The sequence below is a fragment of the Protopterus annectens genome, chromosome 9.part0 (assembly GCF_019279795.1).
Source record: "Protopterus annectens isolate FY-2018-M chromosome 9.part0, PAN1.0, whole genome shotgun sequence".
NCBI classification, from domain to species: domain Eukaryota; kingdom Metazoa; phylum Chordata; order Ceratodontiformes; family Protopteridae; genus Protopterus; species Protopterus annectens.
In genome coordinates this window covers 1,307,570,844-1,307,593,384 of record NC_056743.1, presented here as the reverse complement: position 1 = coordinate 1,307,593,384, position 22,541 = coordinate 1,307,570,844, and positions in this window count along the sequence as shown.

The following is a 22,541-nucleotide window of genomic DNA, read 5'->3' as shown; positions in this document are numbered from 1 at the left end:
GATGGTTACAAAAAATAAAAGACTTGATAATATGCAGAAGCAAAGGGTGGATATCACTATAAATAGGCGCATTGTGTAATAAAAAAAAAAAAAAACTTCCTTGTGCGTTATACAGTACTGAGGAAGTGGTTACCTTAGCAAAACATAAGGAAAAGTGCTAGCTCAATGTTGAGAAAACGAAGAAATAGTTGATGAATTTACTGTATCAACATCTATATGCAATGCAGATGCATAAAGAAACAGTGCCATTTTTAAAGATGTGAATTCATTACACACACACGCTTTCTCTCTCATACACAAACAATTTAAATTACACACACACACATTCTCTCTCATACACAAACGATTTAAGTTACACACACATACACACACACACACACACACACACACACACACACACACACACACACACACACACACACACACACACACACACACACACAGTTACTTTCTTTCTAAACCAAACGGCCACATGCAAACACATGGACTTAACTCATCACTTAAAATAACTGCTGGCTTAAATTCCACGTGGAACTTCAGAACGTATTTAAATCCACGTTACCGTCATGATGCACACATAAAGAAGAAGACTCTTATATCATGCATGCTGTGATGTTAAAGCCTCCTGGCCAATTCGCAACTGTAAGTGGGAGGGCACTCGCCCTCCCCCTCTTCCAATGGTTCAGGCACCCTTGAACAGGGTGCTGAGAAGAGATCAAAAGTTATGCTAACTAAAATAAATAAATAAATAAAAATTGTGCCCTTTTCAAAGCCGGCCTGTACAGCGCCCTAGGCAGTCGCCTAGTTTGCCTATGCCTAAGGCCGGCCGTGCCTACACATACGTTTGGCTTTATGGTAATACAACAAGTTAAAAAAGATGTTCAAGGAAAAAGTATTGATGAACATCTTACTCAACATGAATTAAAGTTCATAGGCTCATAGGTTTATACTAGGCTATCTGCCCTAGGGCATTTATAAGCCTAGCCAGAGTGTGTTTGGCTTTCGCCACCCATTTTAAATTAATTTTGCTATGCCCTTTTTCGAGGTTAGTATACTGTGCCTCTGTCTAACAGTGACACAGAAGTGATACCCGGGGTAAACCTACGATCTCCCATCCACTCATCAAGATTCCTCTCAAAGAGAGTCAATGAGGGACTCTGCCTAACCTGGACTGGGATTTTATTCCAGAGTGAAGGGAGCCTCTGGGTTATGAATCTGTCCCTCCAGCATGTCCTATTTATTTCAGTGCTGAGGTTCAAGTCTCTTGAGCGCATAGCTCGATGGGATTTGGATTTTCTGAGGTGCAGCATGTCCATTAATTCCGGGTTGGACATGGCTTTATACGTCAGGCACAAATCGCCTCTGAGTAGGCGGTATGCCACTGAGTAGAGCTGGAGTTTCTTTAACCGGGCAGCATATGGCATCTGTTTGAGCCCTTTGATCCTCTTGGTGAGGTACTTTTGGGGTCTTTCCAGTTGCTGCAGGTGTCTGGTAAGGTACATCCCAAAAGGGGCATTGTACTCAATTATGGGCCAGATGAGGGATGAGTAAAGAGGCACGATGACCTCCCCTGATCTAGATGTGAATCCCTTCATGATGAGGTGGGCTATATAAAATGTTTTTCTAACCACTTTGGCCACATGGTTGTCAAATGAGAGATTGCTATCAACTTGGGTTCCCAGGTGCCTAATTACTTCTTCTGTACTTAATGGATTACCACCTATGTGGTAATTTGTGGGCACTTTGTTTTTGCCAAAGGGGATGACTTCACACTTTTTAGCGTTTAGCTTGAGGCCATGGCTCTGGCACCAGTTGTCTGTTTCTATGAGGCCCTTTTGGAGGATGCTTGTGTCGGCTGGAGAGTCGATTATGGCACCCAGTTTGCAGTCATCTACGAACTTGGTCAGCCACAGTCCTTCCGGGTTGGCCTGTACCTCCGAGAAATATATACCAAACAAGAGAGGTCCCAGGACTGAGCCTTGTGGGACGCTACTTGTAACTGGTTTGGAGTCTGACATGCCTCCAGCAATTCTAACCATGTGGGTTCTGTCCTTGAGCCAGTTTGCAACCCATCTAGTGACATAGGGGTTTATATTTAAGCTGGTGAGCTTATCTATAATGCCCGAGGGGGTATTGTATTGAAGGCTTTTGCGAGGTCCAGGTAGGCTGTGTGGACCACCTTCCCCTCGTCAATGGCCTCGGTGACTGTTTCAAAGAAATCGACCAGGTTTAAGAGGCAGGATCTGCCCTTAACAAAGCCGAACTGGGTAGGATCCAGTGTCTGTAGGTCCCCAATATCTTTATTTATGAGGTCCATGATGATCCTTTCCATAGCTTTGCAGACCAAGCTAGTCAGGCTTATGGGGTGATAGTTTCCAAGATCCGTTGAGGCACCACCTTTGTGGAGAGGGACCACTGTTGCTGTACGCCACTCTTTAGGTACATATCCTGTAGTAAGGCTGAGACTGAACAGTAGTTTTATGCTTGGGTTTAGCTGTTCTTGGAGTTCATGTAGGATGCAGCCTGGGACACTGTCTGGTCCCATTGATGCTGTGTTTTTTGCTTTGGAGAGGCCGGCTCCCACCTGAGCATCTGAGATGTCAGGGGCTTAAAAGTGGCAAATTCATTTGGATGCAGTGTCCCCAGCTGGTCTAAATGATGGGTGCTCTCTCACACCAGTTTTAAAACTTAAGAATTATGTTATTTAGTGATTGCATTATAATTTTAGAAAGTCATGTGACTTTTATCTTGATTCCTATTGGTTTTACTTGAATATTTAAACTGTGGTCTTGTGTTTTAACACTGTTCTGATGAAGTTCCAGCAAGAGGAATGGAAGTGCTAAACCTCTGTGTGTTGACTCAATAAATCTTAGATTAGAGCAGCAAGTGGACTTCCTTTGTTGTGTTTGGGTATTCTCAGTTTGTCTATTTTGGTTCTGTATAAAATCTATGTTCTTTATTCTGTTATTGTTCCTATATCAGAGAATTGCTGGAGACATTCAACACAACAAACATTCTTAACTGCTAGAATAACTACTTTGATGTAGTAGTAAATGAGATGGAACAAGAATTTAAGTCCTTTCTGAATGAGTTAAAACTAAAAGCAGACACAATTAAACTCTCAGGATTACTGTGTGAATTGATAAGTATGATCAATAGCTTTACGTTAAATAGAGCACCAGGAGTGAATGTTATAACTGCTGTTTTAAATATGTTAAACTAATGTCATCATTGCTGAAATTATATAAGCTGGAATTATGTAACTGCTGTATACAAAGGGCTCACTTCATATCTCACTGGCAAAACACAATAATTACCCCGATTTTGAACCCAGGTAAGAAATCATCAGATCCTTTTATTCTCCCACTCCCAAATCCCCAGCCACCCCCTTGCCAATAAAGTTATACTTACCGAGCCACACCCACCTGCATATTAATTATCGTCTCTTTTTAAAGGTATACTATACAGTAAAATATCCATTGGAAACAAAATCCCTTTACATTCATCGCAGTTCCTCACTGAATCACACATGTTTCTCTTCACCTTCTTGTAGACTCACTCCACTGACTTCATACCTGCATATCAAACACAAGATGGATTATTTCTATCTGATGCTACTTTTTTACTGAATTCTCTCTCTTCATTTTCTGTTTCATGTTCATAAACAACACTACTAAAAAAGAAAACATTAATCCTAATGACTTGTTTGCTGTGTAAAAACTGCCCCATGAAATTTTGTTTCAAACAAGAAGGCATGGTACTCTTCTCATATCATCTGTTCTTCTCTCGAGGGACATTCATGTAAATCCAGGTCAGATTTCTCAGTCTAATGCCCCCAGCCTCCTCTTCAAACATATGTCAGTTGCCACCATGAATATCTACAACTTGATTAAACAATGTGCACAGTTAGAAAACTGGTCAGGTTTCCGTAAACCAAACATGCTTATGATTACAGAATCATGGCTAAAGAACAGCTCAGGTTTCTTCCTATTTCTCATCAAAGTATGTTATGTTCACTAATAACAGACCAAACTCCGAACAAGGAGGAAGGTGTCAACGTGGATCCATAAGGAGGCTAATCTCATCCCATCCCTTATAACTTGCTGCAACAACATGACTGATACTATCCTAAGTGGACTACATTCAAAAACGTCTAGGTGAACACATAAAACTTTACGTGGCCATCATTTGCATTCCTTTTCCTGTCCCTATTTCTTGTTCTAAAAATCTTCTGACATTACCAAGGACAAGAAACGTATTAACCATGGTGATAGAAGCTTTAACTGGAATTATTCATAAACACCACTAAATGCATTACGTAACATTTATCACCTCATTCCCATGGTAACCAGTGGTGCCAGATAAAATCTTGCCACCAATAACCTGCCTCTTATTGTAATTATTAAAACAACAGAGATGCAAGGAGATAGCTGGCCCAGCATTAAGGCAGAGGGCTTACTTCACTCCCTTGTTATTTGTGAAAAATGAAAAATAAAAGCATTTCAATGTTACAGTATTAAGTAACAGTAATAAATAGTCCAAAACTTCAGATGTTAATTCCTCTATTGTAAAGGTACTGAAGAAACAAACTCAAACAGACTTAATCACAAGAATAACTCAACTTTAATTTATGATGAACACTTTTTTTCTGCCAAATGGGCTTCATCAGATCAACCTTTGCATTTGGTGGACAAAAGCACTTATCATGAATTAAAGCTGAGTTATTCTGGTGACTAAGCCTGTTTGAGTTAGTTCCAGCAGTACCTTCACAGAAGAGAAATTAACATCTGAAGGTTTGGACTGTTTATTATGTTGCTTAATACCGTAACATTTAAGTGTTTTTATTTTTTATTGTTCAGAAATAACAAAGAAGTGAAGTCAGTCCTCTGCTTTAACACTAAGGACAGCTGTCTCTTTGCATCTCTGTTGTGGTTTTTGTACTTGTTCATCCGGTGACTCACTTTTTCTGATACACAGAGTTCCTGGATGTGAGGCAGCTTTAAAAGAGCCATTGGTGATCTTTGTCATTTTATTGTTACAGACATCCCTGACACACTATCAGCTTTACAAATACTCCCTGATGTTCTTAATAATCATAACCCCATCATCTTCTTATCACATCCCATTTACTCACTCACTAAGAACTTTGAAAACCTCCTAGAAAATTAATTTATTTCAGTTGACCGGTCACCATTTTAAAATAGTACTGACCCCACATCTGCTCTGTCATCATTTTACAACATTCTCACTTCAATTCAAGACATTATGTGCACAATTAAAAGAGTTCATAAATCATCCGATGTTCCCTAAATCACCTTTACTCTATAATCTTTACTTAGAGAAATACATAATGTATTGGTAGACTGGAAAAAGGATGTGTCCAGCACCATAAAACTGATAAGTACTTTCTAATATTTGAAGGGCTTCTCCCAAGTTAAAATGAAACAAATGCACAGTACTTTTCATCTCTACAAGCAACTCAGCCTGGGAATACAACATTTTCTGGGACAAGAAAATCATTTAGTAGCAATAAGTTCTTCCCAAAATCTCAAGCCAGTTGGCACATTTCCTCAGACACAGTCCATGAAATAACTATTAATATTCTCCTTCTCCTTCTGCTCATTATACCTTATGCAGTGCCACCAATAACATCACTCTGCGATCAGTCCCTTTACATAAAATTCAAGGCAATTCCCCTTTTACATCAGAGCTACTTGCATTAAGTTAGTTGAAAAATGTCTGACAAGTGTCCTATAGACATATAACCCTCTGTTCCTCTATCTTCAAACTAAGCTACAGCACACAAACCTAATTTACTTTCACCACTAGTGATCCATATTTCAGTTAGTTACTAACCCATATTTCAGTTGGTTACTAACCCATATTTCATTTAGTTATTAATCACTGGTATCACTCTTCCCCATTTTAAGCACTCACTAGTTATCCCTTTTACCTAAGATACCACATCCCAAAACTTCCTCTGATTATAGGCTCATTGTAAACTACTGCTACTGAGCTAAAAAAATGGAAAAGCTCATATACCAACAGTTTCTTGACTATATTCGGACATATGAACTCCTGTATAGCAAACAACATGAATTTCATCCTAAATATAATTCCATACGTATTATCTTTACCTTTCCCTCAGAAATTTACTCAGACATGGAAAAAGGCTTACTGACAAGGGCAATTTTCCTTGTATCTCCTGAATGCCTTAGAAACTGACTTCAAACTGTTACTTTCCAAATTAGCCAATGACAGCTTTTCCACAAAGGTTTTATGATTGTTCTGAAACTACCTAAAATATAGGCCCATCTATAGAGTTAGTCAGCATGATTTCTACTCATCTGATTGATTAAACATAGGTGTTCCACAAGGTTCTGTTCTAGGTACCCTATTGTTCTCTCCATACATTGATAGCCTTCCATGGGAGTTGCCAAACCTACCCAAATACTCTGTGCTGATCATACACATTTACCACTGCCAAAAAAGCACCCAGGACATATGCCCCATGGCTAACTAAAGATACCAAAATTACAATGAAAGAAAGCGACAAAGCTTGGACCCAGTTTCATAAAAGCAAAACTACCAATCACAGACAAATATATCTAGAACTCTGTAATAAGGCTAAAAAACTAATTAAATTAGATAAAATCAACTACTACAAAACCATGCAAGAAAAACATGCTCACAACCCTAAAAGATTCTGGGCCATAATAAATGCTATAATGCATCCAGGAAAAGCCTCCAGTCTAACCCCAGTGCTACCAAACAACTAGGTCAACATTCCCACTCAATTTAACAAATTCTTTACCAAAACAGTTCAAACTCTTGCAAAAACCCAAAACACAAATAGCAGCCCTACAACAGCATGCTCCCCTACTCAGCCAAATATAAAACAAAATAATGATACATCCAGCTTTCCCTACAACCTGTACCCACAAAAGTAATCCTTAAACTCCTAAAAAGACTCAAACCAACCACACTTCTTCTTCTTTCGGCTGCTCCCGTTAGGGGTCGCCACCGCAGATCAACTGTTTCCATTTCTTCCTGTCCTCAACCTGTACTCAAACCAACCACACTAGCAGCTGACAACCTACCTACGGATTTCCTTCAAATAGCAGAAGTAGCAATAGCCTATCCTGTATCCATTCTCATAAATAGATCACTAGCAGAATACAAGGAACCCACCGTATGGAAAACATCACATATTATTCCACTAGACAAAGGAGGTAAATCCTTAGAACTCACCAACTATTGCCCTATTGCAATACTATCACCTTTATCAACAATATTAGAAAGAGTTGTTCATTACCAGCTACTGCATTACCTTCTAGAAAATGACCTACTCTCCAAATCTCAGCACGGCTTTAAACCCTCACATAGCACCACCACAGCACTGCTATCATTCACTAATATTGTTAACCACCATAGACACAAGGGACTATTCGTATCTTCCATATTCTTACTTATCAAAAGCCTTTGACATGGTAAACCACAGCTTTCTACTTGAAACTCTTTCTAACCTGAACTTAAGCTCCTCCTCTATATCTTAGTTCACTAGCTACTTATCGGACCATTAGCAAGCAGTCCTTTAGCAAGACCAGCTGTCCCCTCTACTACCAGTATCCACAAGAATCCCCCAAGGGTCTATCCTAGGCCCACTGCTGTTCTCACTATTTACCAACCAAATCTCTTCTTCCTCATCCACCACATCCATCGTACAAAATGCAGTGACACAACCCTTATAACTGCTGCCACCACCTTAAAAGAACTCCAAACCCTAACCCAAACTAGCTTTACTCTAGCCGAAACATGGTTCACCGACATTAAACTTATTCTTAATCCAAAAAAAAAACAAATTATTTTCTGTACCAGGCGACCCCCTCCACTAAACAATAATTTTACTATTAACTCTAAGGACAACATCCAAATCACTCCTCTTACTCACACTAAACTGTTAGGTGTTGAGATAGACAATAACCTAAAATTTGACATCCATATAGCTCAAACCATCAAGAAAGTAAACAAAAAACTAGGGCTCCTCTACAGGAATAAACAGTTTATGACCAAGCAAACCAAAGCAACCATCACAAGGACACACCTCTTATCCATCCTTTTCTATGCCTCCCCTGTCCTTACAAATCTCCGCCAAAATGATCTAAGCAAAATGGAATCTTGTTACAGATCCTACTACTGTCTTGCCCTTAAGCAGCTGAACTAGCTTGAACTGCCTCAACTACTTCTACTCAATCAACTCTCAATAGCCCACAAGCTCTACTACCTTCCAAAAAATACCCCGACACACCAGCATCTAATACAGCCTCACACTTTGATGAAAGCCTTGAGATCCAGTATCCAAAACCTCATAAATGTCATTAAACATAAAAATGATGCTAGTAAAGCTTTCTTTGCTTGCACTATTGCCAGGACCTGGAACTTACTACCAAGCCAAATAACCGCAACTACATCTACTACTTAATTCAAAAAGCTCCTGAAAACCCACTACTTAAAAAAATTGGCTTTGCCCATGCTACTCCCCTGGTTAACTCTTACCATTACACTGTTCTAATAATCTAACAGGTTCTACACCTTAAATTTTCCCTGGAAATTCTGATAGACATCTCCCCTGCATAGTTAAATATTAGATAATTAACTATTACTATAAAAAAATTGCTGTCTTACTGCCTAATATTATTGACCTATGTTCTTTATTTTTTTTTTCTTAATAACTTGTAAAACTGCACATTACAGTATAGAAAGTTGGACATTGTATGTGTTTATTAGATGTCTAGAGCTGTTTATGTATGTAAAATTTCCTTGTATGTAATGTTCTTGGAGCTTTTCTCCCTGGCCCTCCGCTGAAAATGGATCTGTGTCCAGTCGGACTTTCCCTGTTAACAAATGTAACATAAAATAAAATAAATAAAATAAAACATAGTCCAGGCTTTAGAGAATGAATTCTTCCATATTTGTAACTGGCTAACTCACAATAAGGACAGGTAGCTTTCATCCTTCTAAGTTGGGAACTGCTGATTGAGAGGTCAGTGTCTGTTATTCTTAAAGTGTATTAGCTCTGGTTTAAGCACATGGGCTTCAGGCCAGTTATTTTACATTAGGAAGGTTTGTGGTCTGCACTCTTGTGGGAGGAGAGGCTGGACTCTGCCCTTCTGAGCTGGGAATTTCTGGTTAAAGGTTTATAGTGCCTGAATATTTGAACTTTATCTTACTGAAATTGGTACACCTTGTTTGCTGTAGCATAGACTAGATCCAGGCCTGCTGAATCTAGCTTTGTTTGTATGCTTGTTATTTCCCTGGAACACTAATTCCACCTAAAACACGGCTTCTCAGCGCTTCTGTGGATCCCTAGTGATATCTGCATTGCTTACTGTACTTATTTCCTTGCTTCACTTGAAAGAAAGTTACTGTTTGTCGTTTTTGCATTTAAGTTACCTGTAACACATTGCACTTGTTACGTGGCACTTGCTCACTAAAGCAATTATAAGTCAGCACTAAAAATTAAAAGCACTACACCCCCGCTCCCCATTGGCCCTTGTTTTCAATTATAAAGGAATTCCCAATATTATTCTAGCATGTCCAAAGGTCAGTTGTCAATCTCCTCTTCGGTCCAGCTGGTGAGTATGGGAATCTTGAGGCCTTGTTACAACTGCCTCATGTACACAGACAACCCTCTCCTCCTCCCAACAAATTCCAACACATGTGAGAGATGCAACCATATAGCCAAACTGGAGGCTAAGCTCTCTCAACTCAGTACTGGCATAACCAGTCAGGAGGAGAAGGAAACCACACTCACTACAATTCCAGTCTCACATAGACCTACCACGACAACAAACCAAACACATAATCACACAAAAACATACTCGAAGGCTCTAAATAAAGATCTGCCTAAGCAGCAGAGACCTCCAAAGCAGACACCCAAGCAACCGCTACCCCAAAACAAAACACGTGCAACACATATCTCACAAAGCCAGTGTGCCGAACAGTCACAGCCCTTAAGGCTAAACAACACACCTGATACACTTGTAATAGGTGACTCTATCGTCAGGCACACTGACGTCCCGCTCACGAGGCTTAACAAGGAGAAGGTCACAGTGAGCAGCCTGCCTGGCGCTAGGATCCGCCACATAACACAACCACTCAGGTCACTCCAAGGCAAGTACAAATATGACTCAGTCATTGTCCATGCTGGTGTGAATGACCTGAGATGTACCTCCCTGGACTACATGAAAAGAGACATAGAGGAGCTCTCTGAGCATGTAGCCCAGGCTGGTATGACCCTGACCTTGAGTAGCATCTTACCCTCACCAAGAATGATGCCACAATATAAAGACAAGATGATCAATTTCAACAATTGGCTTAAGTATTGGTGTCATTCAAAGGGGATCCAATGCCTGTCAGCTTGGGATGATATGCACGACAAGCCACAATGCTTTGCTAGGGACGGCTTGCACCTGTCACCCCTGGGCTTTTGGATATTGGCAAAGGCTCTTGCTAACCCCATAGTGCCTTTTTTAGGCAAGGCTCAAAAGACAAACCCACCTCCATAGGTATCACAAGGGATAAGAAACTAAGAGTAATGCTACTCAACGCCAGAAGTCTAAACCTCAAGATGTGCACACTTGAAACTCTCCTTAGCATGGAGAACATCGATATCTGTGCAGTAACAGAAACCTGGTTCAGGACTCCCGAGAGCACCCCAGCACTACCAGGTTATACCTCATACCATGCTTTTCGGCCCCAAAACTTGGACCGAACCACAAAAGGAGGGGGAGTATCGATATTCATCAAAGATACCCACACCTCCAGGTTGGTGGCAAAGCACGAAGCATCAGAGACTATCCATGTGCAACTAACAATGGGTAAAACTGCCTTCCAGTTTATAGCCTGCTACAGACCACCCTCCCAAACCCAAGAACCCCACTCAGCCTTCCTGAGAACACTGGAAAATATGAAGGTCTCTCCAAACACCATTACATTGGACGACTTCAACTACCCAAACATAGATTGGGAGCATTACTCTAGCTCCAACACCCTTGCCCAAAGGTTCCTAGAATTCATAAACTCAAATGCTATGGAACAACTTGTTACCACTCCCACAAGAGGGGAAAACATACTGGACCTGATCATCACCAACATGGGGACTCTATGCTCCAGACCAGAAGTGTATCCCTCACTGGTAAGATCAGACCATAAACTGATCTCACTGGATATGCACATCCCGACCCCACCCCCTGCCCAGAAAACCACAGTGAAAAACTTCTCTAAAGCAAATTTCACACTCCTCAAAACAGAGGTGGAATCCTTCAAAGCCCCCAGGCCTGTGGAAAATACGGCCCAGACCGCAGAATCCTTTATAAATGCACCTTCAGGAATGCATGGATCATGCAATCCCAAATAAAACCAAGACCCAATCCTCCAAAGGCAGATGACCTATCTGGTGGACCCCAGCCATAAACAAACTATACAATAGAAGAAGGAAGCTACTACATGATAGAGCAAAATCCCCAAAAGGGAAGGCATCTCTGATCAGTATTCGCAAAAAAACTAAGGGCACTCATAAAATTGTCAAAGGCCAGCTTCGAGAGAAAAATTGCACAGGACACTAAGGATAATCACAAGGCTTTCTTAAGTTATGTTAGGAACCTGGGTGGGAATTCCAGATATGCTCAGAATTAGTCCAAAATGACAACAAATACACCGAACCCACAGACATTGCAAACATCCTAGCTGACAGGTTCAGCGCAAACTTCTCCCCCCCCTCCCCACCAAAAGGGCAAATATCTATCCCAGCAGAGTGCTGCCCCCCTGACATCTCAGATGCTCAGGTGGGGGCCGCCCTCTCCAAAGCAAAAAACACAGCATCAATGGGACCAGACGGTGTCCCAGGCTGCGTCCTACATGAACTCCAAGAAGAGCTAAACCCAAACATAAAACTACTGTTCAATCTCAGCCTTACTACAGGATATGTACCCAAAGAGTGGCGTACAGCAACAGTGGACCCTCTCCACAAAGGTGGTGTCTCAATGGACCCTGGAAACTATCGCCCCATAAGCCTGACTAGCTTGGTCTGCAAAGCTATGGAAAGGATCATCATGGACCTCATAAATAAAGATATTGGGGACCTACAGACACTGGATCCTACCCAGTTCGGCTTTGTTAAGGGCAAATCCTGCCTCTTAAACCTGGTTGACTTCTTTGAAACAGTCACCAAGGCCATTGACGAAGGGAAGGTGGTCCACACAGCCTATCTGAACCTCGCAAAACCCTTCGATACAATACCCCACTCGGGCATTATAGATAAGCTCACCAGCTTAAATATAAACCCCTATGTCACTAGATGGGTTGCAAACTGGCTCAAGGACAGAATCCACATGGTTAGAATTGCTGGAGCCATGTCAGACTCCAAACCAGTTACAAGTGGCATCCCACAAGGCTCAGTCCTGGGACCTCTCTTGTTTGGTATATATTTCTCGGAGGTACAGGCCAACACGGAAGGACTGTGGCTGACCAATTTCGCAGATGACTGCAAACTGGGCACCATAATCGACTCTCCAGCTGACACAAGCATCCTCCAAAAGGGCCTCATAGAAACAGACAACTGGTGCCAGAGCCATGGCCTCAAGCTAAACGCCATAAAGTGTATAGTCATCCCCTTGGCAAAACAAAGTGCCCACAAATTACCACATAGGTGGTAATCCATTAAGTACAGAAGAAGTAATTAGGGACCTGGGGACCCAAGTTGATAGCAATCTCTCATTTGACAACCACGTGGCCAAAGTGGTTAGAAAAACATTTTATATAGCCCACCTAATCATGAAGGGATTCACATCTAGATTAGGGGAGGTCATCGTGCCTCTTTACTCATCCCTCCTCAGGCCCATAATCAAGTACAATGCCCCTTTTGGGATGTACCTTACCAAACACCTGCAGCAACTGGAAAGACCCCAAAAGTACCTCACCAAGAGGATCAAAGGGCTCAAACAGATGCCATATGCTGCCCGATTAAAGAAACTCCAGCTCTACTCAGTGGCATACCGCCTGCTCAGAGGTGACCTGTGCCTGACGTATAAGGCCATGTCCAACCCGGAATTAAGGGACATGCTGCACCTCAAAAAATCCAAATCCCATTGAGCTACACGAGAGACTTGAACCTCAGCACTGAAATAAATAGGACATGCTGGAGGGACAGATTCATAACCCAGAGGCTCCCTTCTCACTGGAATAAAATCCCAGTCCAGGTTAGGCAGAGTCCCTCATTGACTCTCTTCAAGAGGAATCTTGATGAGTGGATGGGGGATCGTAGGTTTACCCCGGGTATCACTTCTGTGTCACTGTTAGACAGAGGCACAGTATACTAACCTCGAAAAAGGGCATAGCAAAATTAATTTAAAATGGGTGGCGAAAGCCAAACATACTCTGGCTAGGCTTATAAATGCCCTAGGGAAGATAGCCTAGTATGAACCTATGAACCTATAATCATTAGTCATGCTGTTCAGTACTGCTAATTAAATATCTTACTCCTGATCACAGTTCCTTCTGAAAAGTTCATTCCTTTCACAAAATATCAAAACTATACTGAGATTACACTAGATGACACTCTTGCCATTCAACAACGTGTAGATATTATAATAGTTAAACTATAACCTAGAGCTGCATACAGATACTCTAATGTACTCACCCTGGAAGCTGGACTAGCTATTGCAATCAGTGTTTTGATTCCTAGGCTACAGTAGGTACTTCCAATTATTGCCTTGCTGTCAGGTATGAATAACATTTCACTTCACTTAGTAAAAAACAACATTCTTAGATTTATTTATCTGACTAATCCTAATGGGTACCTCTGTACCACATTCTGTAAAGTAAAGTGGCTTCCTGTAGCAGCTAGATAAACATGCTGAGCACACGTACCTTTAGACTCTGCACTGATAGATACTGTTTAGCACTACACAACAGGCTAATGCCTCATGAGTCTGCTTATGACTTACGTAGTAATAATAGTTTCATATTGCAAAAACATAACTTCTCCACTGCTATTTGTGAAAAACTTTTCCCTTAAGCTAGCAGCAGCCTCTTGAAATAATCTTCCTGACAACATTTATTGCCTAGGTAGACCTCTCTGAATTTAAAAAACAACTAAAACAACACCATAAAAATGAAAATAAATGTTTCTGCTTTTAAGGCCCTGGTTGACTCCAACTGCCTATTAAATTACTCAGTTTAGCACATGCAGTATTAACTAACCCAAGGATTTAGAAGGAAACCGAGCAATAGATGTTAGAGCTGAAGTAAAAAGAGGCTAGTTCCACAATGCAGTAATCTGTAATTCAGAGACACATAAGCTGCAATGAGGAAAGACCTCATTATCAAACAATTTTCTTGTCTCTGAATATCACTGTTAACTACTGCTAGTGCTAGTCAGCACTTTCCTGCGGTATTTCACATCTTTGGTCCATGTATCTTGCTGGCACAGTCTCCCAAACACACATACACAGTTAAACATATACACACACACACACACACACACACACACACACACACACACACACACACACACACACACACACACACACACACAGATACAGACACCTATTACTAACCCCAGGTTGACAGAACATCCCTGATGTCTCTTTTTTTTTTTTTTTTATTTGTTCATAACTACATAAATCACAGATCATTACAATTAATCAATAATGACAGGCATTTGCATTTCATTATGCTTAACATTAGTAAAGTGCATCCTAATGCTAGCCAGGTTGTTCTGCTAGATATGTACATAACTCTCAGTCATACTTCCTCCCGATTTTGTCCTGAGGCCACCCCACACAGCCATCCTTCTTAGCTGCCTGGCCCTGGTTTTACAGGCACCACCTCCTGTTGCCTGTTATAGCTGCCTTGTACTTTGCAGCTCATAATCTGTTGTAGTTATGGAATAATGCCAGAGATTAGTGCTTCATACTTTATATTATGAAAAAAAGAAACTTTATTTTTAACTTTCTTACACTAACTAATGAGTAGTGGGGTAATGCTGCTTTTTTTGTGTCAAGGGTGCAGAGTTTTAAATCTTTTCTTCCTGTTTCAATACCTTTTTTCTACTTTTTTACCACATGGACATAAAATTACACCATCCCTGGTATCTAGTGATGCTTGCAGAGGTCTAATATCTTGTGGGTGAGATGGGAGGATATGTTTGAATATTTTTAGTACCTTTACAGAACACTACATAGAGTATCCCCAGTGTCTTGTGCTTCCCTTAAATTGTATTTCCATCTTTTTATAAGTGTTTTTACTGTATGATATCCCTGGTGTCTATTAGTGGGGCAGAAGATTAATATGGGAAGTGAAAGGGGTTTGAATCTTTTCATGCCTTTAGGGAACATGGTATAGAGTAGCCCCGGTGTCTATTGTTCCCTCCGACCCATGGTGTATTTTTTTTTTTGTATAAGTGCCTTTAAAGTGCAATATGCAGAGTATCCCTCATGTCTAGTGCTCCCCCCAACCTATGTCTTGTTTAAGAGATGTTAAGGCATGATATTAAAAAATTATCCCTGATGGCTAGTGTTCCCCCAACTCAGTTTTCCAGGATTTTTAATTAGTCTGAGAGAAAGTGCAGGTATGACAGACCCTCCCCAATGCACATACACACACAAACCCCGCCCCACCTGATCGCACTCACAGGTACCCTCATCTATTCAGCCATACTCACACACAGACACACTAATCCCTAACTAACCCTCACACTGTGACCTCCCAGGTGGACACACATCCACACATACATTCACACATGCTGCCACACACATACACACATGCGCGCACACCCCAACACTACCTGTCTCCTAAACTTCCCAGCATTTATCTCTACAACAACAAATGAACACAAGCTTTTGGCCATGTTCATTAACATCAGAAGCTGTGAGTGGCCTTGTTACTTTATGCAGCGCAATAATTATCTGAATCACACACAACTGTATAGATTCTCACAGAATGTCTACATTTCTCCCTCATATTTTGATCTGTTTCTCATAAAATTGTGGTTTTCTGGCAAATCAATGGCAAATCATTGAGGGTTAAAGTCAGAAAATAATGACAGACATTTGAGTTTTAGACTTTATACCCTTCAGAAAATTCACGCTAATGCAAACATTGTTATTCTATCAACTGTATGTTTGTAAGAGGAATATTTAAAAAGTGTCTGTATTTTTGGGTCTGTTACCCCATGATTTATGGCTTTGTCCAGATTTCTTTCTCTAAGAGGTTGAGAGTGATACTCTGAATCACTTGGCTGCAAAATTTCCCTGGAACTGCAAGTGATAAGCCCGAGCACACGGCTAATTAGCATATGCCTCTCCCCCATAATGCCTCATTAGCATTTAGCATGGTCACAGAGACAGTCCATTGCAGTGCTGCCTATCTTCATACTAAAGCACTATGGTAGGGCTTTGTCTGAATAACAAAAAGTTACTGTGAAGTAACCTATCTAAATTGGCCCCAAAGGTTTTAAAAAAAAAAAACTATATATATATATATATATATATATATATATATATATATATATATATATATATATGTGTGTGTGTGTGTATGTGTGTGTGTGTGTGTGTGTGTGTGTGTGTGTGTGTGTGTGTGTGTGTGTGTGTGTGTGTGTGTGTGTGTGTGTATAAAATTACAATAGTACATTGCTTGAATATTTGTTCTGCCTTATTGCCCATGTTTGGGCTGACAAGGGTCTTGCACCCAACCTAGAATCCAGTTAATAAACATTAAATGAATGAATATATAAATAAAGACCCATATTTTTTTTCTGAACATTAAAATGAGGACAATTATGTTACACAGACTTGCCAAGACCCATCCAGAACTGATTACTGTAAAGGAAACCAGCTTTATAAATCTAGATGTCTGCCCACTTCAGACATTTGTTATATTTTACAGAAGAGCTACACCTGTCTCCTCCCTTCCCAGCTGCATTAGATAAACAGAATATATTTGATAAGTTTGTCTGACTTTTTTAAGAACTTATTGCATTTATTACATATTAATTCAGCAGTAATACTGTATTCAAACAGTGTTTTCTCAGAGAATTAAAGTGTAAAAATGTATGAAACAGAACTACCATGACTCTTGCACAGTTTCATTTATAAATTGAATCAGTTATTAGCCTTGTTCCAAGATGCAAAATAAAATGAAATAGAAGGCACTGAAGCTGAAATGTCAGGATTACATGAATGATCAAGGCCTACTTTACTGTGCCTCATCATATTGCCACCATTTCACCACCAGCTACCTATATCTGCAGCATATTTAATTGCAGATTTGTTATGGAGGTGTCCATAGTCAGCATGTATAGTATGCAGCATACCACTGCCTGTCAACCATCTGAGTAGTCAACTAAAGTTTGTTGAGTAAACAGATGACAACCAGAGGGGGATTCATCCATATTCAGCTCCCCTATTTACATATATATATATATATATATATATATATATATATATATAGGTCTGCTTTATATAATCAAAACCACACTTAACCGACTCAAATCGCAGAAATGGCACTAACGAAAGCTCACTTAAACGAAATTGCAGTACACCAAACATCGCTTCTGTGAAACACAGATCACCGGTTCTGAACTGGTGTTGCTGAACAGGTGCGGTGTTTGTGTGTATTTGTGGAAATCATTACTGGCGGTGTGTCTTTTCTAGCAGTTGGAGTGTGTTGGTATAGATTGCAGTACAGTAAGAAGATTTACCTTTTTCCCATTGTAGTGCAATCTCGGAGTTGGTATATGTAATATGCAGGGGTGGGGGGGCTTGGCAGGTGCAAGGGAGCTTGCCCCCCTGCAAAACTGTGTGTTCTGGTTCATTTTAGGTGTTTTTGTATTTCAGAGAATTGACGTTTGGTGTACTGCAGTTTTGTTTAAATGAGCTTTCTGTAGTGTAAGTTACCTCATGTGAAATTCGGTTAAGTGTGTTTCGTTGATATAAATTAGACCCATATATATATATATATATATATATATATATATATATATATATATATATATATATATATATATACACACACACACACACACACACACACACACACACACACACACACACACACACACACACACACACACACACACATAGATATTCATTAGTAATTGCAAAGACAGTGTGTACACATGAATTACCTCTCTCCATGTTACCACTGTGTTTCAAATGATTTGGGTTATCCACTGGAGCTCTGATTGATGATGCTTGTAAGGAAACCACACTATATCACTTTACAGCAGTATAACACCGTCCTAGTTAAAAAAAAAAAAAATAGAAGTATCATACACCATGTCTTTGACCTTCTGAAGGCAAGGTTCTGGATACATCTGGAGAAGGGTCTCTGCACTGCACAACTTCCACATCGTAGTAACACAATTACTAGGAAGCATGTAGATCAACCATTAGTCCAGGGAACCTCCACACCTACTACAGTCACCCATATCATGGGAAGCAATGACCAGTAATGACAGTGAGTCTAACAGACAGCAAGCAACATCTACACCTCCAGTCATCAATACGCACAGTATGTAGCAGTATAATTGAGACATGTGTCTCTATCCCAGCTCTATGGGCCTAAAATGACCACATAGTGTCAGTTCAGTGTCTCACAAAGCAAACATTAGTTCAAGGCTATGTTGAACAGTGCATGGTAAAATCGCAATAGTATTAGATATCTCCACATATGCCACACAGGAGTGAGGGTGCAGTGGGTCACTGTTATCATTTGCATTGGTGCCAAGGAATGCAAAGCCATCAGCTGTACTGTGTTAAATTAATGGCTCAGAAATTTTTGGTGCTGGCAAGGGAAGATAAGCATTTTCTTTCCTGAAAGGAGGAGGGTGTCCGCATGTGCACACCTCATAGTTGATCTCTGGCTGATATTAGGGATGTGCAGGAGGGAGTTGTTTTCCAGGAAGCAGGGCATTGACTGTAAAGTGGGACAATATGCCAGTAAGCCCTTTGTATACCACCTCCCAAGACATTAAGAGTTTGTGGGAGGTGGGATCTATGGCATAAATAGAGAAGAATTCTCCCCACCAATAGTCATGACATTGTTGTAAGCTGTTACGCACTAGGTCCAAACATGGGTTGAGAAAGAAAGTTCAGTGGTTGTTTGAATTTTATAGATCCAATGAATAAAAAGGGTTTAGCTCAAACAAACAAACAAAAAACCCCATAAAACAACCAGGGTGGATGGCCATGTCACTTAGGGTGGAGGTGTAGGTCTTTTGGAAAGGAGTACTCTGTGAGATGTCATATACCTGGAGACTGGCAGATGTCTCCACCTACAATAAGGCAGTGGAGTAAGATGCTCTTATACCTACTGTAGAAGACTCTGTAGCGTGTTTCAACCTCCCATTGTAACTCCACCCCATGTATCCACCCCATCCACCACAGGCAATATTGCTGAACAGAGTAGTGATGGGGCAGCTTGCTATCCACCACACAGAGATGATTAAGGAAGCCATGTGTGCAGACATAGTCCTCATGAGACCTAGCATAGCATTATCCATGGACCCTTTAGCCTCATTATGGTGTTGTCAGTGTCAAGGAAGCCATGCACCGTATCATTCATTTCCATGTCAGCTTAGGTAGCAGTAGACTGTCCCTGGATGATAGCCCTACATATCCTCTGTTTAAGCCCTAGCACTACCCTCATATTGGGAGCTAGCTGTGAGACAAGATTGTGCCAGGATCCATTTGCTGGACTACCACAAAGTGGGTACACCCATATTGGATGTAGTGAACTCCTCTGTTGCAGCCACAGAGGGAACCATGCTGGAGTTTGTAAACGGAGGAGCCTCCTTGAAGGAGATTTTGAGCATTGATCCTATAAAGCCTGTAGCTCAGGTGTGGGTGAGGCCATACCTTCACTCTAATCAATGGGTGGAGGATCACCCATCACTGACACAAGTGTGACTCAGTCTGGTGCCAAGGGATCACTGTCAGACATTGCATAGGTGCTGACATCATCCTGTTGTCCTGACCAAGGTTGGACAGGTGTCACCATAGCAGTTATCTAGCCTGTGAATATTCAGTACAAGACAGAACACAATAAATCTGAATACCCATGATACATTTGTGGCCCTGTTTTATGTATGCAAACAGTATACAGACTATGTTGCTATAGAGTAGCTACATACCTTTGCTGCTATTCACGTGTACCTGCACACTTGATGCACCTGTGATATACAGTAGTATTTGTGGCTTGCCAACACACATTGCAAGCTATTAGATATGCAGTATGGTAATACACACGGTGCACCCCCCTCTAAGAATTCTGAGGGTTGCCCATTCTCAGATTCTGTGTCAACTCCTCCTGATAATTCTGACTTCATCATCTCCGTGCATGGACACTAAGAACTCCCCCTCATCAATTAGCTTGCACTTGGGAGTTGTCCTTCCTCCAGTGGCTGACCTTTCTACTTTTATACTGTGTGCCTTCTAGCAGGCGAGCCTAATCATGTCGGTGACATGCCTCTAACATTGTTGTATTTTGTGATTCTGCCTACTAATAGCATAGTTTTTGTGGACCACTGTTGCCCTGACATGGACCAGTAGAGGCTGTTGAGCATCGCCTCTCATTAACAGGTGGTATCCATGACATCTGATTGCCTGTAGCAGGATTATCATTCTTAGAAAAATTGAAGCTGTCCAGCCTCTGCTACTCACCACTCTGTAGGACATGAGGACAGCTATGGGGTAAGAATCATAGTTGTAGACCAGTGACTGCTATCAGTTCAAACAGTGGATTACCATAGATGTACACAGCATTAAAGGTCTGGCGAGAGATAGATGCACAGAAGGTGCTACCGATATCCTATGCTGTGAGCAGTGTGATACTTCACTGTTACCACAGACAAGCGCTAAGGATATATATACAGATTTAGAGCTGGAGTAGCTGATACATGGAAACTCACAAGAATATAACTGAAAGGTAGGCTTTAATGACAACATTGGTATGGAGTGCCTATATGGTAACACATGACAGAGGGTACTGTGCTATGATGTTGAGGAATGCACACTGTGGGCCCATGACAGGTATTTCTATGGGATAAGCTCACAGCATGTATGCATAAGACATACAGAGTAGTACGGAGATAGAAATCCTGGTGAAACTTCTTCTTAAGCTGCAAAATAGTAGTTTGCACAGCACATATTAAAATGAGATGATGTTCCACATATTTTTATAAATAACTTTATTTTGAGGAAATATACAGGCAACATAGCTTGCAGCTAGGGTCTGCATAATGAACCAATGCACTATAAGAGGGGACTAGTGCTTGCTGCCTGCACATGTTTGCATGTTACATCTTGTTGAAGCACTATGCTGCTCAGCTCACTATTCAGAATTCACATTTCCAGCATTAATCATAAGCCACCATCTTATTTTATAGGACAGTAATGGCAGTGGCTGCCAATGCTAATACCATTTGATAAGCACATGCCTGGAGTGCTAAGGAGAGCAAGATTAGCCTATACCCAGCCAGGTCAGGAATTGACTACAAGGACCCTATGATGGTCCATTTCAGAAGGTGGAAGGCCTATATCACATCATCGAACTTGTATAAGTTCGAACGATGTAATATTGAACCCAAAAGTCTGAAATGCAAAAATAGCAAAGCCATGGCACATTGATTTTCTTCCCAGGGAAAAAAATTGGTGGGCCATTTTCAGGGATTTGCTATTTCCTCCACTGTGGTGCGATCTCAGAGTTTGTATATTTAAGTAGGGGGGGGGGTATGGGGAGGTGAAGCCCTCACTTTAGTTTTAGTTTAAGGTTTATGTTTTTTTTTTTTGTTAGGGAACAGCGATTTATTTCCTCTGGGAAAAAAATCGCTGTTCTGTGTGTTCATTATTGTGTAGTTTCGGACGTTTGGGTTCGATATTACATTGTTTGACTTTATACAAGTTTGACGATGTGATATAGACCCAAAGGTGGATACCTGGTTTGACCTGGCTGAGGACACTGTCATTCTCAGGAAAGGTGAGGAATGCAAATACCAGTATAGTGACTTCCACCACTAGCCTCTTGAAGATTTCCATCAGTAAGAAGTGGAGGTTAAGCAGGAGAGGGTGGAATAGTATAGTAAGATTTTGGAAATTGCTGCTGTTTTTCAAAGTGCAATTTAATTCTTTTTTTGTTATTCAGAATATTGTTACTAATAAGCTCTGTTTCCTCTGACAGATAGCAAAGACATAGAGCTACTGTGAAGGACTGTCTGTCTGTGCTTGTTGTTTGTCTTCTGTCTGTCTTGGTACTGCTGCATATTGTGAGATATTGCATAGGTGTTTACTTGTGAGGCTGTGGGTACTATGACATGCTTCTACTATCTTTCACATGTGGAAGATTATACCTTAACTGTGAAGTTGTATATGCATTTCCATGCTTCTGCTATCATACCTGTACTGTTCAGTAGAGCATGAAATCAGCAGAGTTAGGTTTCAAGTTATCTATTGACTTGTACTATATTAGTGAAGGCACCA